This window comes from Hylaeus anthracinus, unplaced genomic scaffold, assembly GCF_026225885.1.
Source record: "Hylaeus anthracinus isolate JK02 unplaced genomic scaffold, UHH_iyHylAnth1.0_haploid 12002, whole genome shotgun sequence".
Lineage (NCBI taxonomy): Eukaryota > Metazoa > Arthropoda > Insecta > Hymenoptera > Colletidae > Hylaeus > Hylaeus anthracinus.
Genome location: NW_026534349.1, coordinates 17,856,703 through 17,883,812, shown reverse-complemented (window position 1 = coordinate 17,883,812; position 27,110 = coordinate 17,856,703). Strand labels below are relative to the sequence as shown.

At 35.7% G+C, this 27,110-nt stretch overlaps 1 long non-coding RNA gene across 1 annotated transcript; it reads left to right on the top strand.

The window, feature by feature from the left end:
- The first annotated feature begins 4,087 nt into the window (after positions 1-4,087).
- LOC128892352 (uncharacterized) lies at positions 4,088-6,131 on the top strand. Its single transcript, XR_008461072.1, has 3 exons — positions 4,088-4,204; positions 4,293-4,562; positions 5,565-6,131. It is a non-coding gene; the product is annotated as an uncharacterized LOC128892352 (long non-coding RNA).
- The last annotated feature ends 20,979 nt before the right edge of the window (positions 6,132-27,110 follow it).

The window sequence follows — 27,110 nt, the reverse complement described above, 5'->3', positions numbered from 1 at the left end:
ATGTTATAAGGGAGTTATTACACTGAGTTATAACTGAGTTATAACTCCCTTATAAAAGTAATAAATATTTAGTTGTGTTATAACTCAGAGATGATAACAGATATCGCCAAAATTTTTAATATAAAATTTAGTGGTTTTTAACATATTATAACACCGTAGTAAGAATTTAAAAAAATTTATTTTCAATAATATTTTCTCCACTATAAATCTTTTTTCCACGCACTACATAAAAATTGTGCTTGCAATTTCGGGGATGTTTTCATACTGAACAACTTTCCTCTAACCAATTTTATTCTATCTGTTACCAAATTCAAGTTTCTGTGCAATATAGAGTACGTAGCCCGTAGCATGTGCCTGATGACTAGCGGTCAGAATTCTTGACTAGAATTGAAAAAAATTATAACTGATTGGGTAAACGTATTTTAATGATCAAATAGGGAAAATGCGCGTACTTAGATGAAGAATTCTAAACAAAATATAAAACAATCGAAACAGTCTATATTTTAGTTCTTTTTGACGGTAAAATATGCAAAATGTTGCTACATCTTAACAAATTCGTAGTTCTCTTAATAATAAACAGTTTGGATTGAAACGTTTTTTCGTTGTCGATCTCATGGAACCCTATAAAAAACATATAGAAAGCTTTTTTCTAAAGTGAAAATCCAATTGTTCAAAAATGAAAGGAAGTGTTTTTTAGGATTTCGCCCTATAACAATTATTTTTCATACCCTCAGTCAAAATGAAGCATATATTATCAAATAACCTATACAAGCAGCTTATATTATTTATGAGACAAAAATTTCTAAAGAATAGAATAAAAATGGTTTGAAAGAAGCGATTCTCGGAAAATATTCTTTTTTCGAAAAAATATATTTAACAACAATTTCATATCTAATCGAGATGTACAAGTTTTGTTTAAAATATTGTTATTAATAACAGAAATAGAAGAAATTAAAATGAGTGTTCAAAGTTAAAAATCGCAATTATCAATTTAGTTATGTATGCTTGCGCGTGTGTGTTAGCGTCAACGTCTTTAGGAACCTTTTACGGTAAATAGTTAGTCGCATTTTGGACTGCGACAGTTTTATGGCAGGGTCAGGACGACCGAGCGGATTTCTGATGAACGCCAGGCGACCACCATGGGCGGTCGGCCGGCGAGAGACGATGCCTCGGCACATAAGTATCGAGTGACGAAGGTCTGTTTGTTTATAACTAATAGATGTGTCGATTGGCAAGCAACCCGACGTTGCGTTACCTAAAAGGAAAAAGACGTTGTCCTAGAGGATCTGGCCACGGAGTGGGAAAGGCATTGCCTTTTGGTAAGAGACTGTGAGGAACAGCACGACACTTACCCCAGAACCGCTGAAGGGAAGAGACGTTTATATATTTTCTAACATGTGCGCGCGCGCGCGTGTGTGTGTGTGTGTATGTATATATGTATAGTATATTCATATACTGTGTGTAAATATCCACGAAAGTATCGAGAGTAGCGAATTTCATCACAGCCATTATGTACTTCTTCTGTTGTAATATCGATTACTACAGCAACAATTTTACAATATTACAATATTACATATTACAATATTACATCATTTACGATTATGATAATTATAAACTAATACACACCGTTGGATTCAGAATAAAAAAACGCTTTTACTGATCTAGAAATAAATAAAACTTTTTAGAAATTTCGATGGCGCCGTAATTTTTGTAAATAAAATTTTTTTCAAAACTTTTTAATACTGGTTTATAAGCCTCTAAAATCAGTGCAATGTTTATTTGAACATTTATTCGATATTTGTTATCATTTTCGAGTTATAAGCGCATAAGTAATCGGGGTGACTCTGACAAAAGGGGGTAGTCCCTGCCTTGTAAATGCCAGAGTGACACGAACTGATGGTATAATTCATAGGAAGGTCCCACAAACAATGTAAAAAAATAAATTTGATCAAAATCGGGGTGTAACACTCACCGGTGTTTCCTTATTAGTAGCAACAGTTGAACGACAATTTAAATTCGAAAACTAGCTAAAGTTGAGTCGAGATTATATTGTCTTGATTGTATATAACGAGATAACGAAACGGTTCGACGGTATGTATGTATGTATGTACATCGAGCAAAACTGTCTCTAGGCGATAAGTTAGTTCTTCGAGAAAAAATTTCTCCGAGGCACTCGTAACAAAGAGTGCTTCTGATAAACTAAGAAAGGAGGTAGCCGTGAAAATAAGGAATGGAAGTGAGATGGATACGGGGTTACAACATTACTATTCTGATAATGGAGTAGCGGTCAATGGGGCGATAGATTGCGCCATGGCGACTGTAACACGTGGGAGCCGAGCAAGCTCTCAAGGGAACCGCTCAACCCCTTTGCCAGCCTGCCACTTTCAGCCTGACTGTGCTATGGCTATACCTACGACCGTTTCGCCTGCTGTCTTACTCACGGCTATATTCGAGCTCCTTTTCCCTATGTCACCCGTCGATCCTTATCGCCACAAAGACATTTCCACGCCCAATGTGCGTTTTACTGACAATGTAAGGCCGTTACTTTGCCCGGAAGGAAAACTAGAAACATCTCCCGAAATGTCGAAAATTCGAACACACCGATTCTTGTGGAAGCAATTTTATCGTTAATTTGATAAATTGTCGTAAAAGTTGGATATGTTTCGTAAAATAAACGGCTAAATCGATGCGCAAACAGACTATAGCGTCCCACAGACTGCGCTGACGTGACGTGGGCCAACGTCACATCAGGCTCCGTGGCTCCATGTCAGACATGAAGCGGAGTCAGATTGACGCCATTAAAAAATGAAAATACCAACCTCCACAATTTTTATCAGAACTTTGCGGAAACAACATCAAACGATTCCTGATGTTTTTGCAATGAAAATAATACTACACATGACATAATTTGAACAATAATTAACGAAATTATATGAAAAATCTGATTGCATCATTGAAAAGTTATTTCGTTAAAAATAGTTCGATTTACGCGATGTGAGATATCATTTTAATCGGGAGAACACCAAGAATACAATGCCATCACGTTCACGTGGATTCGATGAAGAATAAAGAATTCGATTTTATGAAAAAATGATGAGTCGATGGCCCGTTCGATCCCAGACCCTTGAGCGACCCCAAGTAGGCGCTTGGTCGAAAACAAAAGTCCATCGTAAAATGATGAACTGCTGTACATGAAATGTTTATATTTTTCATCAGATTGTCGAGAAAGTAATATCAATGGATTCATTATGTTTTTCCGATAAAAATGATATCAAACATCACATAATTCGGATATTTTTTACCTGAAGAAGCAGCGAATACGTCAGCCTGTACTGCAAGCATCACTCATCAAATCGCTAACACCTTTTTTGACAAACGAACAATAATATAAGAAATAATCTTATCTTATAGGAAACTGATTGAGCAATAAGATGCTTTGATCATAATAAAAAATAATTTGAATTAGTAGCTCAACCACTTTGTATAAAAAGGGTTAGCTCCTAAACATATAATTATCAATATGAATAATTTTAATGTATATAAATTTACAGAAAGAAGAATAACTAATCAAATCAATTTCGTTAAAATTAATATAAATATTGGAATAAATAAGTAAATAATTATGTAAATTAATTTTTTCAATAAAAAAAATTGCTTATTCAATAATTTTACAAGATCTGGTAATAATGCAGTTAAATATAAATTATTTCATACTTTTCACTGCATTTTTTCGTACTTTTAAGCAATTATATTTACAGCTGCTCATATAAATTAATGTTTTTGAAATTAGTTTATCTCTTAAAAATGGAAAAAAGGATTCTAGAAAGCACCTCGTCTCCTGACGCCTTCCAACTAGGAAAATCTAGTAGGTTTGATATGCTCCTGACGCGTCAGAACGCGTATTTCGTCAGATAGCATCAGCCCACGTTACGTCAGGGTAATGTGAACGTCGTCACGCGAAACCCTATGTTAAAATTTTAACTACAGCGTGTACCGTTAGATGGCGCTAACCCACGTCTTCCACGTCACGTCAGCGTAATGTGAACGTCGACACGCAAAACCCTATGTTAGAATTTCATACCACGCGTCTTATAACGTGACTCCACGCCTCGTCAGAGCAATCTGTGGGACACTTAAGGAATTCCTCCGCAAAATGTTGAGAATGTGTTTCGAAGATTTCTACCCACGATAAAAATGTTTATTGGTAAGTTAACTTTCAGAAAGTATTGGAAAAAACCGAAAGTAATTAGTAATGAAGAAACGTTCGGGTGGTTGGAATTTATAAAATTTAGGGTACCAGTGAGTAGCGACGGGTACGCTGTTTCTAAGGAGCTCACGGAGAGCTAACACTCTTAACCCTTTCGCTGCGATGCACGCGCAAGTGAGAGCGCTCATATTATGCAGCAGGGGAATGACGATGTACGAGCGAATACAGAATTTTTGTATATTTTCCGATATTCGAATGTTTAGGAGAGGACATCCGGTCGTGTACTCGGAAGAAACGTACTTATCTGGACATCTTTGAAAACAAAGTGACAAACATGTTATAATTAAACTCGTTGGTAAGAATAGTTTATACTATGTATCATTCAATCTTTATTTAGGCCTAGCAATGTGCTTGAAATAACGCCTGAACGCTTGGAATAATTTGAAAAGTGCCTCGAAGTAATTTGCGTCCTACAGACTGCTCTGGCGTGACGTGGGCCCACGTCTGTGGGATCTTAAGGCCCCATACCACAGTGAGCACGCGGTAAGTGAGTGTATTTTTAATAATTTTTTTCGAGCAAACGATGAATGTTTTTTTTTCATTGATACTTCTATCCAATATATACATAAATAAGACACTAGACAAATTTTCTTATCCAAATATTACGAATAGTTTGCGGTGTACGCAGCTATTAAAAGGACACTCTGCCGAAGTTGCTCCTTGGTGGTTGACAGCAATTAAGCCATACGGTTCATCTGAAGAAAAAAAAATATATATATATTTATAAACTAGACATATAGGTTCATAGCATCACGTAGAGAAATTTCGATATTAAACAAAAAAATGGCGGACCAGTGAATTTTATTTCCCATTTTCACAGACAATTTTCATTCTTTATGAATAAAAATAAAATAGAACGGGACACTTCATAAAGAAATCCCTACGTGGTGCTGTAAACCTATATGTCTAATTTATAAATATATATATATATATATATTTATTTCTTCAGATGAACCGTATAGCTTAATCGCTATCAACCACCAAGCAGCAACTTCGTCAGAGTGTAGCGGTGTACACCGCAAACTATTCGTAATATTTGGATAAGAAAATTTGTCTAGTGTCTTATTTATGTATATATTGGATAGAAGTATCAATAAAAAAAAAACATTTATCGTTTTCTGGAAAAAAATTATTAAAAATACACAAAAAATTCGAGAGACTCAAAATCCATCGTTTTTATAATTTCATGTAGTACGCGTAATATGTATCATATGTATCATATTATATATTTAATTGTTTCTGTAGTAATGTCTATACTACAACGGCATCTCTTAAACGTCTAATCGTTTCGTTACAGTTTACAGCGAAACCTGAAAGGACATTGGTTAAGATCGAAATAAATGGTGTCCATGATAGAAGATGGAAGAGAGACGTTAACGCAATGAGGGTAGTATTCGCCGTAGTTTTATTCCGATGTTGGGCTCACGTTCAATCGCGGGGATTGTGGGACGAGGTGGAATAAGGGCAGGTGATGTGAACTTAGACCTTGTTCTACCAATTGCTGAAGAAAAAACATAAAAATGTGGTGATCGTTTACCAATTCGGTGTACATTCTTGGATATATATACGTGCATAATTTAATCTGTTCGATCAGATATTCGCGATAATTTCAGATGAAAAGATATCTGTTTTCTGTTTACTTTCGGCACATTTGTTTTCGATTAAATTATTTCTCTCTGAGGTTTTTTCGTTTATTTTTTTCATTTGTTCTTTTGATGAATCGTTCGACACTTTTTTATTTAAACAGTTCTTTCCATTCCATGCACAAATATGTGTAATCCTTGAAAATGAATACGATTAGTAAAACAAGCTTTACCGTCTTAAAGTTGCTCCTTGGAAATTTGACGCGTGTACGCGAACAAGTTTTTCGTCCAGCAACGTCCTTCAGGCTCCAAGGCTATTTAAAAGTCAACGATAATTTACCTCGTATTTTTGAAATTACTGAATGCGTCCGTAATTAGCTTTCAAAGCTAGCTCCAATTTAAAAATGATATCTCTGTAAACGTTAAAAATTAAAGTTCCCGATAGTGTAGGTACTAGGATAATATGAGAAGTAGACGTTTTGCTTGAACGACGCCGATGCATGTACAATAAAAGTAAAAAAATTTTATAAATCGTATCGAGCTTGATTTAAAACTACATTTTACGACAAAATTATATTTTCGAAACTTCATAGCAGAACCCGGAGTGAAGCCATGTCCGCCATATTACGTTGTTCTTGCGAAGTCATGAAACTGCTAGATATCTGTATAGAGTCTATAGTATATGACTAAAACGCGCATCCCCGGTTTCCGACAAGAACCATATTCATTTATTGTTAGGAGAGTCTGGATACATCTGGAAGCGTCCACAGTAACGTCCAGAGCAATCCAGACTAATTGCAAGCGAAAGTTATTGCGTAAAAAATGAAGTATACCTAATATCTAATATAGTCTGAAAATTTCAGTCCCATATTCTAGCAATTGAGATAAGTGCATTCATTTTTATTTAAACAATCGCACTCATATGTAAGGTAGTTGCTTAGTTATTCGAACAGTTCTTAAGGGGATAGACACGGGTAATGCAGCTAGGTGACATTACCGGTAAAACTGGGCGTAAAAAGGGCTCCGAGATTTTTCGCTTTACGTCCTTATATTAGCATATTTTGGGCTGAATGACGGCTCAATCAGCTTTAAATATTCTCATATAAGGACGAAAAACGAAAAGTCCTGAAATTATTCCCAAAGACGAGTTCTGCCATTTTGACGATAATGCAGAGCAAGTCACGTACCAAATTTAGTTCAGGAAATCGGTATGAGACGGCGTTTACTGAAGACGACTGATAACGTGAATTTCGATACATTGCGACGTTGTCATTCTGGCATAACAGCGTCTATCCTTTCCCCACGCTGCGCTGTTGCCATTTTACTGAAGTCGAAATATTCTTACATTTCCGACGTCGACAGAGCTGTCTAGTAAAAGAAAACATTTACAAGTCTAGTATCATAACCAATTGTCATAACAATACCGTGTTTAGTCTTATTTTAATCAGGAAAGCCTCACCAATATGTTAGTGAAATTTGTATTAAAAAAAAAATTAACAATAAAAAAAGTTAGTTTGTCGCATTATTGTCTCACAGATTAGTAGGCATTTCAATTGTTTACGATTACCTCGACTCTGTTACGAGCCAGGGCGATAGCGACGCGCGTGTGAGCCCAGCGAGTGGATTAGATTTGAGAATTGGAGCAATATGATTAATTAGTGTGTATCAATGGTGCCGAAGACTGAGGATCGATTAGATAATGCAGACGACTCTGACGCTAAGTCAGATAGTTGCAGGAATCGGTATCTCCCAGTGAAGGGTAACCGTAGGGTTGGGTGTTTGGTTGTCTTGGTTATTGGAGACAAATGCAGACGCCTCTGACGCTAAGTCAGATAGCTGCAGGAATCGGTATTTTCCAGTAAATGGTAACCGTAGGGTAAGGTTCGAATTATGAGATTGTTGGAAAAATGCAGCGACTTTGGCGCGAAGTCAGATAGCTAGCAGGAATCGGTATCTCCCAAAGAAGGGTAACCGCAGGATAGGTTAGATTAAGAGTTCGTGTTGAATACACAGAGCTTGAATCGTATCGTTGATGTATATTACGCGTCGCGAATAAAGCCTCGCAACTTATTAATTTAATCTAATAATAACTCGAGCGGCAAAGTTATTATGTTGTGGGATCGTTACACAGGCTAGGATTGCTTATTATATCGTGAAGGTTTGGTAATTGATTTAGGAAACCTTTAAGTTTAAACAAAAGATAATATATTCAAAATAACTATACTAATTACAATTGTGAAGTGTTGTGTTGTCGCGGTTGTGTGTATTGAAAGTAGAAGTTACCATTAAGTTGCACGGTATTGACGCACTGGCGATGCGGGGGTCGAGTGTGGTTCTAATTGCCGTAATAGATATAAACCGTTTTCGCGGATCTATAAGGTTAACTTGATCGAAAGGGAAATTGAAGCCCGATCTCACTAAAGCACACTCTACAACGATCAACGTGATGTGACTCGACGTAACTCTATCGTTCTAATCCTGCAGAGCAACGAAAATCGTGGGTTTATATACCCTTAAATGTTGGTGGGGATCCGTCAGTGATTTTGGGGCGTACGGCGTGGGCGTTGGCATTTCCTGGATCAGGAGATTCCAGGGAATGCATCGAGTCCAAATTCGGGACTGAAGTCCAAAAATTGTGGATTTTGGAGGGGGTGGGGTGCTGTGAGGGGTGGGTTTGCCCGAGAGGGATTTTGAGGGATGCATTTTGTTGAGGGCATCGAGGAGGGTCGCCCCAAAGGTTTTTTTGATTTTTTCAATCCCTTCCATCACCCCTGGCCTCTTCAGAAGTGGCGTTTTTCGACGTGCCCCTCTTTACGGGGGTGACTTAACCCCTTCCTATCAACCCTCGCCAATGCAACTTTGTGCACATTTAGAGGACACTTCAAAACTACTCCTCACGAAGTTTCTCCAAAATCGGTTGAAAACTCCCATAGATATGACGTTTTAAAAAAGTGTCCCTTTAATTTTGTCCGTCAGTGTATTATCTAGTTATCTCTAAAGGTTTTTATCATTACTCATGTGATATTAAAAAAAGACTATTAATGAAATATATTCACTAATACGACATAAACATATCGAAAGATAAATAATACAATTGATATTAATAGATTTGCAACTGTTATTAGATATTTACTGTACACATACTTCTGAGCGGGGGTGTATTGTATGCATCGCGCAAATACGCCGCGCCGGGTCGTGATCATGTTAAAAATATAGACGTACGATCATTATCTTTGTTATAGGTTATAGCTATTGTTTTTCGCAAACAATACACATATATAATCAGGTACATGTTATACATCATAAGATTCAGAAAAAAAAAAAATATGTTCGTTTTTATTATTCTATAAGCTGCGATTACTTTTAAAATAGTGTTATAAATAAATTCTTTATTATAAACAAATTATTTTTTTTGCAAAATTTAGGGTCAGATTTTATATGCAGATAGAAAACCATGAAATATTTTCTTAAAAAGTTTTCTTCTAGGGGGTCGTTTCACCCCCTTAAATATGAAACAGACAGAAATACAAAAATACGTATATTTATTTTTCGCTCCTTTAAAACATATCCAAAAATCAAAACAATCTGAGGTGGATACCTAAAAAACATTCCTTGTGAGAATCGGGGTTGTTACGAGCCGGAGGGGCCGGGGCTTTTCTATTGGAATATGGTTTTGTTAATGGCTTGACCAGTGTTGTTAGGTAACACTGGGTCCCTTGAGGAAGTAGATGCAGAGACGAACCTACGTATGGCTAACGTACGGAGCCGCAGGAAATGTTAGTATTAGGCCTCGTAACAGTTTTTAATGTACCTCGAGCGGCAAAGGTCCTTACCACCTTAGTGGGTACTGAACTGGGTATTATAATTGATCAACACTAATTAAAAATGATTATATGTATATTCTGCTATGCACCTGGACTTACAATTGTTATGAGAGTAATTGTCGCGGTGTACTAATGGTAATAAGCTAAGTTGTTACAAATATGAACTGAGTTGAAAGAATAGTTTCGATTCCGCGAAGCTAGAATCTAATCCTTCTCGGTTTTCACGAACGCGAGCAAACGGGGGACGACTACAACGACAAAATAATGCCTAACAGTAGACTACGTACTGTATGGTTAAAATTTGCTCGAAGGGGACTTGAACCCCATCTCACTAAGTTTTCTCGTGTAAACAGTTCATAAGAGCACGCACAGACGTGTACAGAACCCTTTCTAGACTTTGACTAGACCCGATATGCCTTCGTCGTCACCCTTTTTATACCCAAAAATCATAGGCCAAGGGGCGGCGGGGAAGTACATTGCACGATTCCGATATTTCCGGGGGACTACGCCCTAGCTTCGCATTGGTCTCGAATTCGTATGTCTACGCGAAGAATACCGGGTGCGCACATCCGACTTCAAGTAAGGAAATTTAGAACGGGAACGTAACAGGGTGATCGTAAACAATTGAAATGCCTACTAATCTGTGAGACAATAATGCGACAAACTAACTTTTTTTATTGTTAATTTTTTTTTTTAATACAAATTTCACTAACATATTGGTGAGGCTTTCCTGATTAAAATAAGACCAAACACGGTATTGTTATGACAATTGGTTATGATACTAGACTTGTAAATGTTTTCTTTTACTAGACAGCTCTGTCGACGTCGGAAATGTAAGAATATTTCGACTTCAGTAAAATGGCAACAGCGCAGCGTGGGGAAAGGATAGACGCTGTTATGCCAGAATAACAACGTCGCAATGTATCGAAATTCACGTTATCAGTCGTCTTCAGTAAACGCCGTCTCATACCGATTTCCTGAACTAAATTTGGTACGTGACTTGCTCTGCATTATCGTCAAAATGGCGGAACTCGTCTTTGGGAATAATTTCAGGACTTTTCGTTTTTCGTCCTTACATGAGAATATTTAAAGCTGATTGAGGGCTCATTCGAAAGAGGGAGATTCAGTGCAGCACGCTCTGGTCATTGTTTGAGCCATAAAACTCTTTTAGTGACCTAAAAATGCTTGGATTCTGCAGGTACACTTTATCGTATTTTTGCTATACTTTGGATATCATATTATTAGATATGAACAAGATCTCGTTAAATCATGACCAGAGCGTGCTGTATTGAACCTTTTTTCGCCTATTTTTGCCGGTAATGTCACCTCGCTGCATTACCCGTGTCTTCCCAAAAGTAACAAACTATAACAAAAAATTAGATATTTAAAGTGTTGAAATTCTAAAAATTTATTTTCAAACATATAATCATATCTTCAATTATAGTCCTATTTGAACTTCCCGCTGTAAAAGAGCAACGTAAGGTGGCCGACGGGCCTTCCCCTTTGCTTCATACTGCACCACGTCCTTTGCCCGCCAATGCCCGGTCCCCTGTGATGCCAGATTCTGCTCTAGTCGTGCATGCGCATTGGTTTTCGCGTCAGTAAAGTATCTAATACGACCATAAAACTGACGCCCGTAGTCGCCCTAAAGAAAAATACAAGTATAATGAATTTTGACCACGCATCGTTGACAATAACTACAGTACTGCGCGTTCAGCTTTTTTCGACGCGTATGCGCGAGTGGGAGCAAAATCTGGCATTACAGCCGGTCCCTATATTCCCATGTCCATGTTGTTTTCGTTCTGCGCCGCTCTACGCACCAAACGAGAATCATCCGCTCGTTTGTCACTTGTTCGAAAATGCAGCGATAGAATTCTAATCCCATAAAAAACTTCAAAAAAGTAAAAAAATTACGCCAAGTACATGAAAAAGTGGGACTTAAAGAGTAATCATAGAAAAATAGAAGATCCCCCTAAAAAAATTCAAGAACGTAGACAAAAATTTGAAATCGAAATGAACAGCCAGTACATGAGGGTCCTTTTCAGTAAAGTGCAAGTTGACACTGTGTAACATAATATCAAATTCGGTGCTTTCCAACTATTCGCAGCTAAAATGCTGTGTTCAACAGTGCAGTCGTTCGGACCCTAATGACAACTCATGTAAACTGATTGCTCCGCACTGTGGTGGTGAAATGAAGAAGCTTAATAGTGTATCAACCACAAACTGAGACTATTTAGACATTTGCCTAGATGCCCGTGGCCTGGAAGTTAAATGCTTGGCGTGGCCTGGCAAGGTCAAGGTTTTGATGAATAAGAATTATTTTAAAATGTAAAATAATGAAAATGTACTCATATTGTCAGCGTTTTCAACTGATAAATTATCTGAAAGCTAGTGCGAGGAAAGGTATCTGCGTCAATGAATATCCTTAGAAATATTTTAAAACACAATAAAATGAAAATTGTCAAAGTTTTAAATTGACAAATTAAGTGAAAGTCTGCGAGAGAGAAAGTATGGAGTATTGATGATCTGAGAATGCTTTGCCTGGCCACGCCAAGCATTTGATTTCCACACACGTCACATACGTCATTTGAAGATATACACGTATTTCTTATGCCCTCCAACGAGCTCTGACGAGTGATTCCGAGAGTCGACGAATCGACGAACGGCCTTAGCTCCTATTGGCTAATTGTAAGTGTTGACGAAAAATTCCTTAACGAAATAAAACCAGGAGAACAAGAACAAGTCGTTCTTGTCAGATCGTGACATGATATTACGATATCTCAGATGTACGTAGGCCGATTTTATTGATTTTGGTTTTATTCGAAAGCTTACATGCGATTTACATCAGAAAAATGTCTTGTAAGGGATGTAGGTTCGCAGGAAGGAATTTGGAAACAGGTTCTAAGGGAAAAAGGAAATGGTTTATTTATTAACCAATTGTACATATTGGTTTCCTGGGAGAGGAATAGGAATTACAGGTTTGTTCGAAAAACAAAGCTTTCGGCTCAATTTTACAATAACAGAAATTTACAATAACAGAAAAGTATATCGCGTCGAGGCGTCCAGGTGACTCTACCGTCCATTCCCTGGAAGGCGACCGGCGGTAATTCCAGCCGTTCTCTCCTGAGCTGCTAAAGGCGTCCGAAAATCTAAGCTTCGTACTCTCCTTACTCATTAGGCGACCGTGGTAATTAGGCTCGTTCTCACCTAAGAGTGCAGCAAAGAATGCCGCGTCCGTTACCGCGAGAGCGATTCTTATACCCGATCGTTGCTAACAGACCGCGGTCAATCAACAAGCCGCGTTACTATGCGGGCGCGTTCGCGAGCGTACGTTCCCCGCTCGCCCGACCCTGCGCGCCTACCGATGATCGAGAAATTTCGATTTCGATTTTCTGATATTGTTACAGTCTTTAAATTTAGAAGATATTGCAGGCGTGATGAAATATTAATGAAAGAAGTTTCAGGTTAGGTTGGATTCGCAGTTTTACGAGTAAAAGATACGTGGTAGCGTCAGCGCAAATGCAGTGTACAGGGTGGCGGAAATTTTTTCATGTACTTGGCGTCGAGACGCTACCGCGTCTCTAGATATACGATACGCAGTGCTCGGTGAAAAAAATGACGGTCGGAGAATTCTGCGGATCGAGTCGGTGTCTATTGCGGACAGCTATAGTGGGGATGAGATGGAGGGTGGGGATATTTTATGAAGCAGTTGAGTGGTAATGAAGGTGTTTACATGCAGGCAAGAAGGCGTCTCGTCGGGCCGTAGGTAATTAGGACAACCACGTCTACCTACGCGATAGGCATTTCCAGAGGAAAATGTGAACGGGCGCACATGGAACGGTGGAGTGCACTCATTATTTCAGAGCTTCCACTCGTGTAATGTACTGGTGTAATTAGCGTTATCTGATCTGCAGACAAAAAGAAGTCACTCGTTTGTAGAACCTCGCCAGTTGCCAAAATGCCACTCGATTATGCAAAAAAGCGGAATGCATCAGGTGAACTGCACAATTTATCTATCGTGGTATACTATCGAAGTGGCTTATTGTTACTATATCATTACAATGGAATCATCAGTGGAATTCGTGATAATAGTTTTCCTTCGATTGAATTTTTTCAACTATAACGGAGTTTAAGGGGGGAGCCTGGTCCAGCTAATGTATTCTTCTAATGTATATAATTTCCAGATATAATAAATTTAGTTATTGAAACTTTTTTTTACAAATAAAGGGACGTTCAAAGAAGAAAATTTGACAGTGTAGATTTAATTTGAATGTATACATATATGGTTATAGTACATAGTCGCAAGGAAAGGATTCGGTCAAACCAGTGGGATGCGTGGAGCCCTGGGAAAACATCTGATACATAAAATCAGAAAATTTTTTCTTTAGTAGGTACGTAAAATGCGTATGAACCTCAATTTGTAAAAAAAAATTGTTAATTGCAAAAATGGCGGCCAAAAACATGAAAATGAACGATACATGTCGGCCGTTATTTTGGAATAACTTTATGCTATAATAATAATTCATTAAGAGTCGAGGTTTATTAGCATATAAACTTAATTACCTTCAATTTAAGCGTTGAATCAAGTGATTCGGATAAAAATTCGATGAGCTATGCGTCCCACCGTTTTGATCGAATCCTTTCTCTGCGACTACTATATCTAAATACATATGTATATATTCAAATTAAATCTACACTATCAAATTTTCTTCATTGAACATCCCTTTATATATGAAAAACGTTTCAATAACAAAAATGAATTATATCTGGAAATTATATGCATTAGAAAAATACATTAGCTAGACCAGACTCCCCCCTTAAGGATTTTATACCCATTTTTTAATTAACGCGTGGCTTAAAAATAACGCTATTTTCCGAATAACGTTGGAAGCACATCGAGCCAATACACAATATGGAGGAAACGCACTTCTTCGAGTACTTTGAAAAACGAAACTTTTTATTGTTACTTTTAATTCTTTGGAACGGAACTGTGATTCGTAGTAGTTTTCCTCGAGGAATATGCTGGTAAAGATAGTTTAGACGCACGATTCGTCGAAAATTTCGTTGAATTCTTGTCGATAGAATGTAGGTATATCTTTCAGTATCAGAAAGACTTCTCCCGCAGCCAAAGGTATCGACTGCGGCTGCGGCTGCTACGGAACAGAAACTTTTCCTTGGACATGAAATAGAGGATGGTTGGTTCGAGGTCGTTTACTCGCTGATACGGAAAAGCTGGATAGTATCTGGCTAGGGAGCCAAGGTATTTTCCTGATCCCGAATTCTCCATTTCGTTGGCTCGTTAAAGTCACTCTGGCGTCTCACTTTTCCTACTAGAGAAAGAGATTACTTAGAAGTGGCCGACTATAAACGACCGACTCCATCGAGTAGGTCTATTCAAACATTTCCACAATTGTATTCGTTCCAATAATATACTTCACGCCTAGTAAATCTCGTGAAAACAATGCATTTCAGCTCGATTGAAAACGAATTTATTCGAAAATTATCAACGTAAATCATACACGTTTAACAAACGGTGCGTAGTGGTTTCCATCAATCCTTTAAACAACTCGCATCGAGGATTTGGTATTACCTTCGGCACGCGACAAACGATATCTCTGGTTACAAATGAGTTACCGAAACCGGAGAGTTGAACTTATCTACTCGCTGTCATAGTTTCTTACTCGGTCTGACCGCTTCTCACAATCAGTTGATCGTGCGTCTTTAACGCGTTCAGGCCGGCGCCGGCGTGTACCACCGGTGGCTCGCGCTCGCGTGTCTATCAGATGACGTGTACCACCGCGCCGCCCCATGACGAGAACACAAATAGCAGTGCAAACAATTTTTATAAAATATAATTCTAATGAGAAACTGAGAATATTTAGTATCATGCTACGAATATCTTATAAGATCTGAACGCTACGAAATGTCTAAATCATTGATCACTAATATTTCGAGAATACGATGAAATATGTATCCGCGTTGCATCGATTCCGATTCCGATTCCAATGGCGATTTCAAATTCGAATAGAATTAAGTTGCGTGTATAGAATTTCACCTAATAATGAAAGCATTCATGGAGTCGACACGAGAGGTCGACGCTTTTGAATCGGACCTGAGTTGGAAGGAAAGTTATTTCCATGGCACGATTGTTCTGCTTTAAGTATCGCCTCACATTAGTAAGCGACGAGAAGGCGGGCAATTTAAATTATAGGCATCCTCGACCGAGACTACTCTCTCTTATCGCATTAACGCGAGAACACCGTAAAATGTACAAGGCAAAGTACCACACCACCCAACAACTTCCAGTATAACCGTGTTCATTACGAAGAAAGATCTCATCCAATTTCCCATTTACATTCCGCCATCGTGTGCGACTCTTGGCACAGACGGTTATGTGCCCCTATTCGGTCCTTCTCTGGGGATTAACTTGTTTTCTTGTAGTCGTAAATTATCTTTCGATACAAAATTTTCTAAGTATAAAGTACAACCGGTTGCAAACGTATTTAAACCAACAGTTTAATTCAATGTTTTGTAAAGGCTAAGTAACGCGAAGTGCAAAGTGTAATTTAACGTTGTAATGCAATTTTCGTGTTTAAACATTTTAAACTGGCGTTTCTTTGTGAATAAGTTTCTCAAGCATTGCTGACGATAATATTTTAAAACCTAACACATTTGTTTGTACATATTTCAATATCGACACGAATTAATAAGTTTAAAATAATACATATTTTCATCCATTTTAAGCATTTTTATATTTAAAAATGCATATTTCTTTTCAATTTTAATTATATTTAATCAGCAAATATACGATTAACGTTTTGTTGTAATTCTAACTGTCTAACGTAGACACCTGTACCAATTGGTAATTGATTGTATTTTACAGTAGACGGTACACACCATGCGTTGGAAATGCAACAAATCAAGTTTAAACACAATAGGCGACTGTTCCCTCCCGGAATTAGGCTCCACGGCCCTCAACTATAAACTGAGCTTATGCTCCAACCCCATATTCCAAGCTCCATATCTTTTACGAGCCAATCCTATTGACACCACTATTTCGAAGTTTGAAATTTTCCTGTAAAATTCTTAACTTTTACTTTTTTTTATTTGTCTTTTTCAAACGGTATACTTTATTCAATATTGATTTTTTATTAACGATAGTTATATATGTAATTATGCGATTTCGTCGATCTTTTTCTCTGTTCGACAATCGAATTAATGTTAAATGTTTTGTCGCTAAATCGATGTCGAAGAAAACATCGTCGTCAATTTCAGTGCTACCGCAAGAATAACGTGTTGAAAAGAAGAATCATTTTCCATTATCGTGGCTTATATTCCCCTGAAAATATTAATGGCCAATATTCCGTTTGATTGAATGTCTAAATCAAACATCATTCCCTAGAATGGAAACTGGTTTCTAAAATGAAACTCTGTAATCGGATGTATTTTTACCCTTGATTGTTTTACGTGACCACGAAGTCGCAAAATTTATTATGGTAACGTACTCAGCGATAGAAATACTGCATTAATTTCTGAAGACTTTCATTAAGAGTTGAATTGAATGAAATATTATACTTAAAATATTAAAACGCGTAAAAATAACTGAATGTTGTTATAAAATTCGTTTAAAGAAAAAAGGGATATGATAGATGTGGGATAATGGTCGTAATATTAAATAAATACCATTTTAAAATCAGTTAATGTTTAATATTATCGAATTTCTGTATACGATTAAACTATGTTGTTTACATTTCATTTCATTTTAAATACTTCATAAATAATTTTTGTAACTGGACAATAACTTCGTAAACTTAAGCTTCATCGGTGATTCGTGGTACGGCGATTAAAAAGGTGGCTGTAACATAACAAATGGTGTATTTTTAAATAGCACTCAGAAATGCTAAGAATACATTGAAATTGCGCCAAAGTGTTATTTTAACACGAAAAAGCAAATATATTTTAAGGATAATTTTTATTACCTTGAATTTTTATCTTTATATATTTTGTATAAATGTATATGCATTTTCAATGCGTTCATTACTTACGCGTGGATATCCAGGAGGCCATTGGGGTTTTGGATTGAACGGTCCCTGTCCAGGGAAAGTAGGAAACGAACCAGGTAGTGGTCTTGACGGTCTTGCTACGAATGCAAGTACTGTGCAAACTGCGACGAGTAGTGTCATGATGAATACCAACACCTTCATTTTTTATTCTTTTTGCTATAAGATACAAATCAATACTCCAATAAACAATGAAAAAAATACAACGACTTTAGTGTAAATTACCATTCACATTAATTCTCCCGTTTAAAATAATAAATTATAGGAGTGTCACACAATTAGTGTAAGAACCGGAAATGGGGGGTAGCTGACAAGGAGACATCGCCTAGTGTCCCCCAAATTTTGTTCATATGTAAAGAAGGGTATGTAGAACAATCTTTGCAAGTGAGAAGGCGCGACTCTCTTTCGTTTTCGAGAAATCAATTTTTAAAAATAGCTAAATTTCAGCGCCAGGTTGCGAAGTCGATCTTTTGCGCTGGACGCGGTTCGATCACGGTAGGAGTCACTTATTTTTTTGTTTACTTTTTCTTCCGTTTGTATTATGTTTTGTTATGGAAACTACCTTTTTATATATTAAGATTATTTTTATGCAATATTGTGCAATTTTTATGTTTTTTATCGCATTGAAAAGGAAGTCAGAATGTGAAAGGAGTTTCTCATAAAAATTGCAGATAAGCTGAACTACAATTTCCTTTGAAAAATGTCAAAAATGGACAAAGGAGATTCTGTTTCAGAATAATTTCAGCTACCTCCTATTTCCTGTTTTTACTAATTGTGGGACACTATACATCTCTTAAGAATACATTCACGGCAAACATTTTATTTTGAAAACAAGATGAATTCAATAGTGGTCCTAGGAAAAATATTATTCACCATTAGTAATAACAATGAGTAATGAGTAATGAGTAATTTACTAAACATATTGATCTAATAAAATTAAAGTGAGTATAAATAAGTAGGTAAGTAATGGCATTCAAATTACAAAATCGGTTATATATTTAAGCGAAAACTATTTTTATGTAGATTTACCTTTTTGCAGCTTTCGGAGATACTCTTGAGGATGTATAATACTTCGATTAATGCTGAGCGAACGTTTCAGCTCTTATATATACCAACTATGAATACAACCGTCTTGATAAGAGTGACCAGAGTGCAAGTGGTAAGAGTGAATGCGTGAATGACACGAGCAGATGTTGTCAGGGGAATCACTTATCTCATTTGTCTCATCGCGCGTAGTTCATCAAAGTTAACGATACGTAATAACCTTGTTTGTTTTTTAAACGGTAAGCAAACATGCATGGGAGTCCCCTAAGAACGGACTTTCCTCGAGTATTTTTCACGTGGGGGAATAACTATACGTTGTATTATACAATTTATACAATTAACGTTGTTTCTCTTATATTAAAGCTCGTGTCAATACAGACATTACATATTTCTTTTCAAGCAATTCGGGTTTTTCTCCAAATTTTCAAAAAATTGAAGATGTAATTTTGAGCTAAACTTTATACGCACAGTATTTAACCGTGAAACATTATAATGGGTAGATTAGGATGTCTAGCATTTTCTCTGCTAAAAATCGATACTTATTTTATATGTTGTTTATAAACAGCTTTACGAATTATTATCATACACTTACAATACAAAGAAACCAGATTGGATATTGCTATATAAAACACTAGCAGAAATTCGATCAGATTTAGGTAGATTTATCTCCCTTGCTTAACTGTATGACTTAGTCGTTAATACGGTAAGTGCCGCGTCAGTCACCGGTGACTGACAATATAATTTCCGTTCAGAAAAAGAGACAGTCACCGTATTATTCGCGGCTGACCGACGATAAAAAATTAATCTAAATACCGTACTCCGTTTCGTTAAAAAATAAAAAATGTAAACTTAAAATTAAATGTTTGTATTTTCACGTTAAATTTCATTGATAGAAAACTTGTGATAATTTAATTTTAGATGGTTTTTTGATATAGAGAATTACTAAGAGAGGTCACAACGTTTAAGTTTAAGAGAGAAAATTCGACGTGATTTGGACAGCAAACCGTGATAGAACGAGAACTGGGAGCAGTGCGTGATGATGAAAGAGAATTACAGGAGGCTCGATGTACTTGAAACGAGGAGCAACGTCGAGTATCGTTATACCATTTTTGCTCCCCTGAATACTCGAGATGCAATTAGGAACAGCAATAGTGAACGCCGCGAAATCCGAGTGAAAAAGGGTAGACTCTTGTCACTGGTATCTACAATCTATATTTATCAGTTTCTGGTATTCCGCTATCTTCTCTATAGTCTGTTCAATTGGTATTTATCGTATTAGGCCAATCTGTAGAGCGCTTTTGTGTGACAAAAATAGTAACAGTAAACTGATTGTGTAGTTACATAAAAGGGGATGCGTAGATTAATAGGTATATGTTTTCACTCCAAACTCTGTTCCGTTTTCTTGTTATTTACAATTTAATGATAAGAAATCGTGATTTTTGTCGTTTTTTGCTTATAAATTTTAAACTAATGCAGCAATATCAATGCTCCAATAAGATAAAATGTAGGTGATGAAAATACCTACCGAATGAGACCTCGAACGTTTCGATCGGATACTGAAGAACGAAGAAAAATCTGGAAAACCGGAAAATTCACCGTCTTTTCAAAAATTCGTATCTTCGCCATTTTTTAAACTGAAGCGCTGGCCTTTTGGGAACAAGTAGTGATTGAAATGTTCTTTATGTGTGCAAAAAGCGAGGATTGTCGGATAGGTGGTTTTTGACACAATCGCAATCTGAATATTTCAGTGCGCTTTCTTCCATCGGGCCTGTATGCATTATCGTAAGAACGAGTTTTATTTTTAAAAAAGATTTGAATAGTTGACGTCGTGTACTACAAAACGTATATTCTAGTTTTTCGATCAAATGTGTTGAAGTATGAGAAAAGTTATAAAGTTTGAAAAGTTGACTTGTAAAGTTGACTAAACGCAGCCAAACGCTCAATCGCGGTCGAGTGCTAGGGGACACAGCGGCAGCCGAGGAGAAAGGTATATAAGGTAGGTTTACAAGAGCTTTTCTCATACTTCAACAGATTTGATCGAAAAACTAGAATATACGTTTTGTAGTACACGACGTCAACTATTCAAATCTTCTTTAAAAATAAAACTCGGTCTTACGATAATGCATACAGGCCCGATGGAAGAAAGCGCACTGAAATATTCAGATTGCGATTGTGTCAAAAACCACCTATCCGACAATCCTCGCTTTTTGCACACATAAAGAACATTTCAATTACTACTTGTTCCCAAAAGGCCAGCGCTTCAGTTTAAAAAATGGCGAAGATACGAATTTTTGAAAAGACGGTGAATTTTCCGGTTTTCCAGATTTTTCTTCGTTCTTCAGTATCCGATCGAGACGTTCGAGGTCTCATTCTGTAGATATTTTTATCACCTACATTTTATCTTATTGGAGCATTGATATTGCTGCATTAGTTTAAAATTTATAAGCAAAAAACGACAAAAATCACGATTTTTTATCATTAAATTGTAAATAACAAGAAAACGGAACAGAGTTTGGAGTGAAAACATATACCTATTAATCTACGCATCCCCTTTTATGTAACTGCACAATCAATTTGCTGTTACTATTTTTGTCACAAAAACGCTGTTTAAATTCTTCACCGATTGGCCTATATCGCGAACAAGTGATGCAGCATTGTTTTTGCTGACGAAGGATGACGAAAAGTAGATGTTATACGACAATCCTAAACATCATAGATCGTGTGTAAAAAAGGTTTGCCGAGCATTAGGTAAATCATCGGGTCTACACCATGCGCCATGGTGGTCTTCAGTTCACACTGCCGCGGCAGTGGTCCGGATTCGAAAATTTTGTGGCATTGGAGTATAATGTATAACTTTTGAAGTGGAACGAATATCAAGATAAAATTTGCGATAAAACAAGAGAAAAAAATCTTTTAAATGATGTAAATTTATTATATATTATGTTTATTTAATTCTTCCTTTCTCAACTTATCTACCTAAATAATTATAAAAAATGTAAGAATTGTAAGTTTGATATTTTATATAATGCTTTTTTAAGGGTTTTGAATTTTAATTGCATTTTAAAGAGGTTTTTTGTTTGCAGGTTGTACAAAAAATACGGCAGGAGAATCATTAAATTGACAAAAAACTTTATGAACTTTAGACTAAAAAATATAACAATCTATGATAGAATACATGTAGGTTATCAAAAATTAGTACAAGAATAATTAAATATTTTAACAATAAATAAGTTATAATAACAATTAAATATCAAGTAATTCTAGTGCTTCTAGGTCTAATTTCTTTCTTTTTTTATTACATGTTTCAATTCTAATTGATGAAGTGTTACTGATGATGTGTTACTTAGATTTCTCTTATATTAAACATTTACTCCTCAACTATTTTTCAAATTTCTTAATAAACAAAATGTACACGTTTTTTTCCGAATTTTTCGAATCACTGAAAGACTAAGGAACTAAGAGGAGTCTGCTTGAAATTTTTCCATAGTATTGTTGCTTAGTTCGATATAGTTATTCGATATACAAGGCATAGTGTTGGTAAGTGACTGCATAAGGTTTGGTGTACGATATTACAGATATCACAGATTAAATCAATACAAAAACTTAAAACTCAAAATTATTATAAACAAATTCGTTGATAATTATTTTTCATTCGCATCTCTGTCATGTGCCATGTATTAACCTATAGGTTCATCATGTATTTTCAAATAGATTCTTTATTTTATCGGTGACAGACTTAACACACTGTACTTATATGTTTTGAACTTTATGGTTTACTTCGTGATTAGCTACACTCCACAATAAATTTTTAGAAATCGTTTCCAACGAAACGCAATTGATAGAAAAAAAAGACGCACTTGACTACACATCAAGCGCAGTTCCAAACGCCTCGAAGCCAACGCGTTGCATGAAAGATTTTTGGTACTTGTACGTACCCGATTACAATCAATCAAAAAACAGACAATAGAAACTTGTATTTGTCTGTAACGACTCTTGCCACCCTGAACGATGAAGAACCGGTCGATAGCGACGGAATATATGTACTCGTACAGTCACGAGTATTATTTTCATCGGTAAAAGAAATAAGCGCTTGCAACAGATCACAGCTGAAGCTTGAAAACGGCATAAAATATATTTCGGAAAAAAATTTAACCGACTTTTATAAATATTAAAATTCCACTAAAAAGTATGAAATAATTCTTATTTCCTTTATATTAAATTATATTAAATAATATATTTAATTTTGCGTCGCCTTTAAAAAGATTATTTAATATAATTTAATGTAAAAAAAATAGAAATTTAATATATTATTTAATATTATTTAATATAAAGAAAACAGGAATTATTTCATACTTCTTAGTGGAGTTTTAATATTTTTCGAAGTGGTTATATTTCTTTCCAAAAATTATTTTATTTCACACTTTGTAGTGGCAATCTATAATCAGTAGGCTTCATGCAGTAACAAAAGTTATGATCAATATATAATTGCAAACGGGAATATCACGAAAACATCTGTTACTAAATGTGAAAGGTTTCATCACGATCCGTTAATTCCTGAACGAGTTACATCAAAGAATAGGAATTTCCCAATAACAGTAGTTATAAACATTTAATAGAAAGTTTATAAATTTGTGAAAATTCGAACATTGTAAAATCAACTCTCATTAAATGCGGAAAATTCCATTTCGATTAGTAAATTCCTCGCCGAGTTACATCATATAATAGGAATTTTGCAATAACAATAGTTGTAAACAGTAAATAAATTCATACATTTTAGCAAATGTGATCACCGCAAAAACCTGGTAAAAAATGATAAATTGCAAAATGTCTTGATAACGGGACCATCGAGAAGACATACTCTACAACAGTGGTTTCCAAACTTATTGTTACTACGCCTCTCTTAAAAATATTTAATCATTTGGCCCCCCCCCCCTGACGATTTCATAACATAAAAACACAAACATTTTTACTTTTATAAAATTTATTCATACAAACTAATGGAAAACGATATTTTCTTATTGTTTTTAATGAGATGGATATGCTTGTCTATTAGCACAAAGTTTATCAAATCTTGGTGTTTGTGACGATATAGCTACTCGTAGCTCTTTTTCTACAACTAAACGAGCTCGATATTTGGATTTAATTGCAGCCAAGCCAGAAAATCCCGTTTCGCATAAATATGATGTTGCGAACGGCAGCAGTACTTTCAAAGCTTTGTTTGACAAAGTATTATATTTTGTATGAAGATTCAATCAGTATTGAACCAGAGGTTATGTCTGAAATTTATGTTTTAATGTAGTATCACAAGATAATTCAATCAATTTTTCTTTTTCAATACTTGTCAATCCAAATTCATCATCTTCTTCGTCGATAAATGGATTCTGTATCCACGCAAACTTTGTAAAATCAAGATCACCAAAATAATTCGAAAATTGAAGCAACAAACCATTCAAGTGTTCCACAAAGAGATTTTTGTTTGCTTCTATGTTATCTCGGGCGCATAAATTTAAACGTGGAAACATGTCAATCTTATTTTTTTGCAAATTTGATTTCCATAGCTCCACTTTTTTAATAAATGCTTTCACTTTATCTTTTTGTATAAGCAAATGCATTTGCGGTCCTTGCACTGATTTATTAAGAACACTCAATTTTTCAAAAATGTCAACCAAATATGTAAGTTTAACAATAAAATTATCATCCCTAAACATATTGCCGTCTTCATTATGATTTTCCTCGAGAAACATACCAATTTCTTCTTTGAGTTCAAGTACCCTTTGAATCACTTTTGTACGAGATAGCCAGCGCACTTCACAATAGTACACAAATGACGTGTAATTAGCTCGCATATCTTCACACAGTTTTGCGAACAACCTTGCTTTTAATGGACTGTTTTTTATGTAATTTATAACTTTCGTTACTTTTGCAAAAACATTGAAGCTCAGGTGTTCTCATTTTAACTAGTGTTTGAAGACCAGTTTTGTGTCCCGCCATTGATTGTGCACCGTCAGTACAGAGCCCAATGCAATTATTCCACATTATGTCGTTCTCATTAAAAAATCTGTCTATTATTTTGAAAATTTCATTGGATGTGACTCTATCAGGAATTGGTTTGCAAAATAAGATATCTTCAATTATATTAGTATCGTCAACATATCGAACGTATGCAATTAAATGTGCGTCTTTAGCTACATCAGTAGCTTCATCTACTTGTATGGCGAATTTTGAAGTACGCATTCGAGAAACTAATTGGTCACAAACATCTTCAGATATATCATCAATTCTTCTGCCAATTGTGTTATCAGTAAGCGATATTCGTCGTAGCTGATTCGCATAAGATTGGCCAAACATTGTTTTGACCATATCAATAGCTGCTGGCAAAACTAAGGTTTCTGCTATTGTGTGGAGTTTTTTACATTGCGCGATTCTGTACGACACTAGGTATGATGCTAGTAAGGCATTTGATGGAACATGAACAATTTTGTTGAAATTTTGCTTGGTTTTAGATAACTCATCCAATTTTCTTTGAAAAAATTCTTGGGGCTTACCAACGTATTCAGAATGAATAGTTTCAAGGTGCGGTTTCAATTTTCCAGGTCTCATACTATCAGCAGCCAAAACTTTTGAACACAACAAACACATTGGTTTTTCCACATTATCGTTAATAATATTAGTAAATCCGAACGATAAATAGGATAAGTCGTATTTCCTTGTCTTGGGAGTTCTTCCTTCCTGTTCCTTCCTTCCTGTTCCTTGGGGCTTGTATTCCCACTACTTGTACCAACATCAGAATCTTCATTATTAGTGGATTTTCGCTTATATCCTATCAAAAACTTATCCATTTGTCTGGAAATATTAGAAATAATATTATATTATTCTAAAAAAATAAAACTATTAAATTACTTACTATTATGATCAGTGGGCAATCACGTCAATAACAATAGAAACACAACCTAACACTGCTGAACCAATTAAATATTAGCTGTGACACAAAACAAATTGGTGAGCTAAACGTGCGTCGATCTTTTCTGGATGCTCATCTGGCTTTTGTTTGAAGCGACATTAGTGCTAGTGTCGCCAAATTAACAACGGCCTTGGTTCAAAAGATTTGCCGGGGTCTAGGACGTCTAGGTATATGGATGCTAAGTTACGAAATGTTTAGTTGAACTATGCGCGATAAAGCACGATGGTATTTTTTCATTTATTCTCTCATTTTTTACATAGAAAACTTTAGCAGTAATTTGGAAAATTGTTCATTGTGACTAATTTTCGCGGCTCCCTTTAGACTAGTCCGCGCCTCTCAGTTTGGAAAACGCTGCTCTACAATATGCAATAGGTTTCATCCCGATTGGTCAAGCCATCGGTGTAATCGGGGAATATACATTAACAAAAAATATACACGTCGAATTGAGTAACCTCCTCCGTTTCGAAGTCGGTTAATAAATGAAATTCTTTCATCGAGTTGTAAGCTTGTGATTGTCTTTTTTCGCTTACCGTTCGTTGAATTATAGCTCGGATAGATAGATTACGCCATTACCATGCCAGCAAATTCATATATGTATATACAGGGTGGTTCATCCAATTGTTTCAAGTAATAACTCCGTTATTATTGCATTTACGAAACAATGCCAAAGGAGAAATATAAATGGTTCGAAGAGCACTACATCTGTAGGCCTTAAAGTTTTTTTTAAATGCAGAAGTGCATGTGTAATTAACAACTGCATCATTTCTTAAATAGAAGTGCATATTTTTTTTACACAGATCGATTCTTCTGTTCATTCTACGTAAAAAATTATTAGGGTACCATCGCAAAAAAATTATTAGTTCTCGAGATATTTTCAAAAAATATCATCATTGAAGAAGATGCTCAAACGCTTCTCCATTACATTCTAAACATCTCATATAATGTTTCTTTATTGTTTGCATAACTGCGTTTAAATTATTTGTATTACACAACACAAAAGTGTCGTACATATCTTGTTTCTCAATGTTAGTAAAATACATTTTCTTGTATTTAGTGAAATACAATTACACTTTTTCAAATTCTTAGTTTTCGTACTCGAGTTACGATATGTGAATTGCTACTAAATGATGAAATGCTTACTCGTGCAAATCAGTTTCTGTTCTGATAACAATGTCGAAAGGGTGTTTACCTTTACAAGCGTATTTACCTTACTAGTCATGAAGCGTTTGAGCATCTTCTTCAATAAAGACATTTTTTGAAAATATTTTGAGAACTAATAATTTTTTTGCGATGGTAACCTAATTATTTTGTACGTAGAATGAACAGAAGAATTGATTTGTTTACAAAAAATATGCACTTCTATTTAAAGAA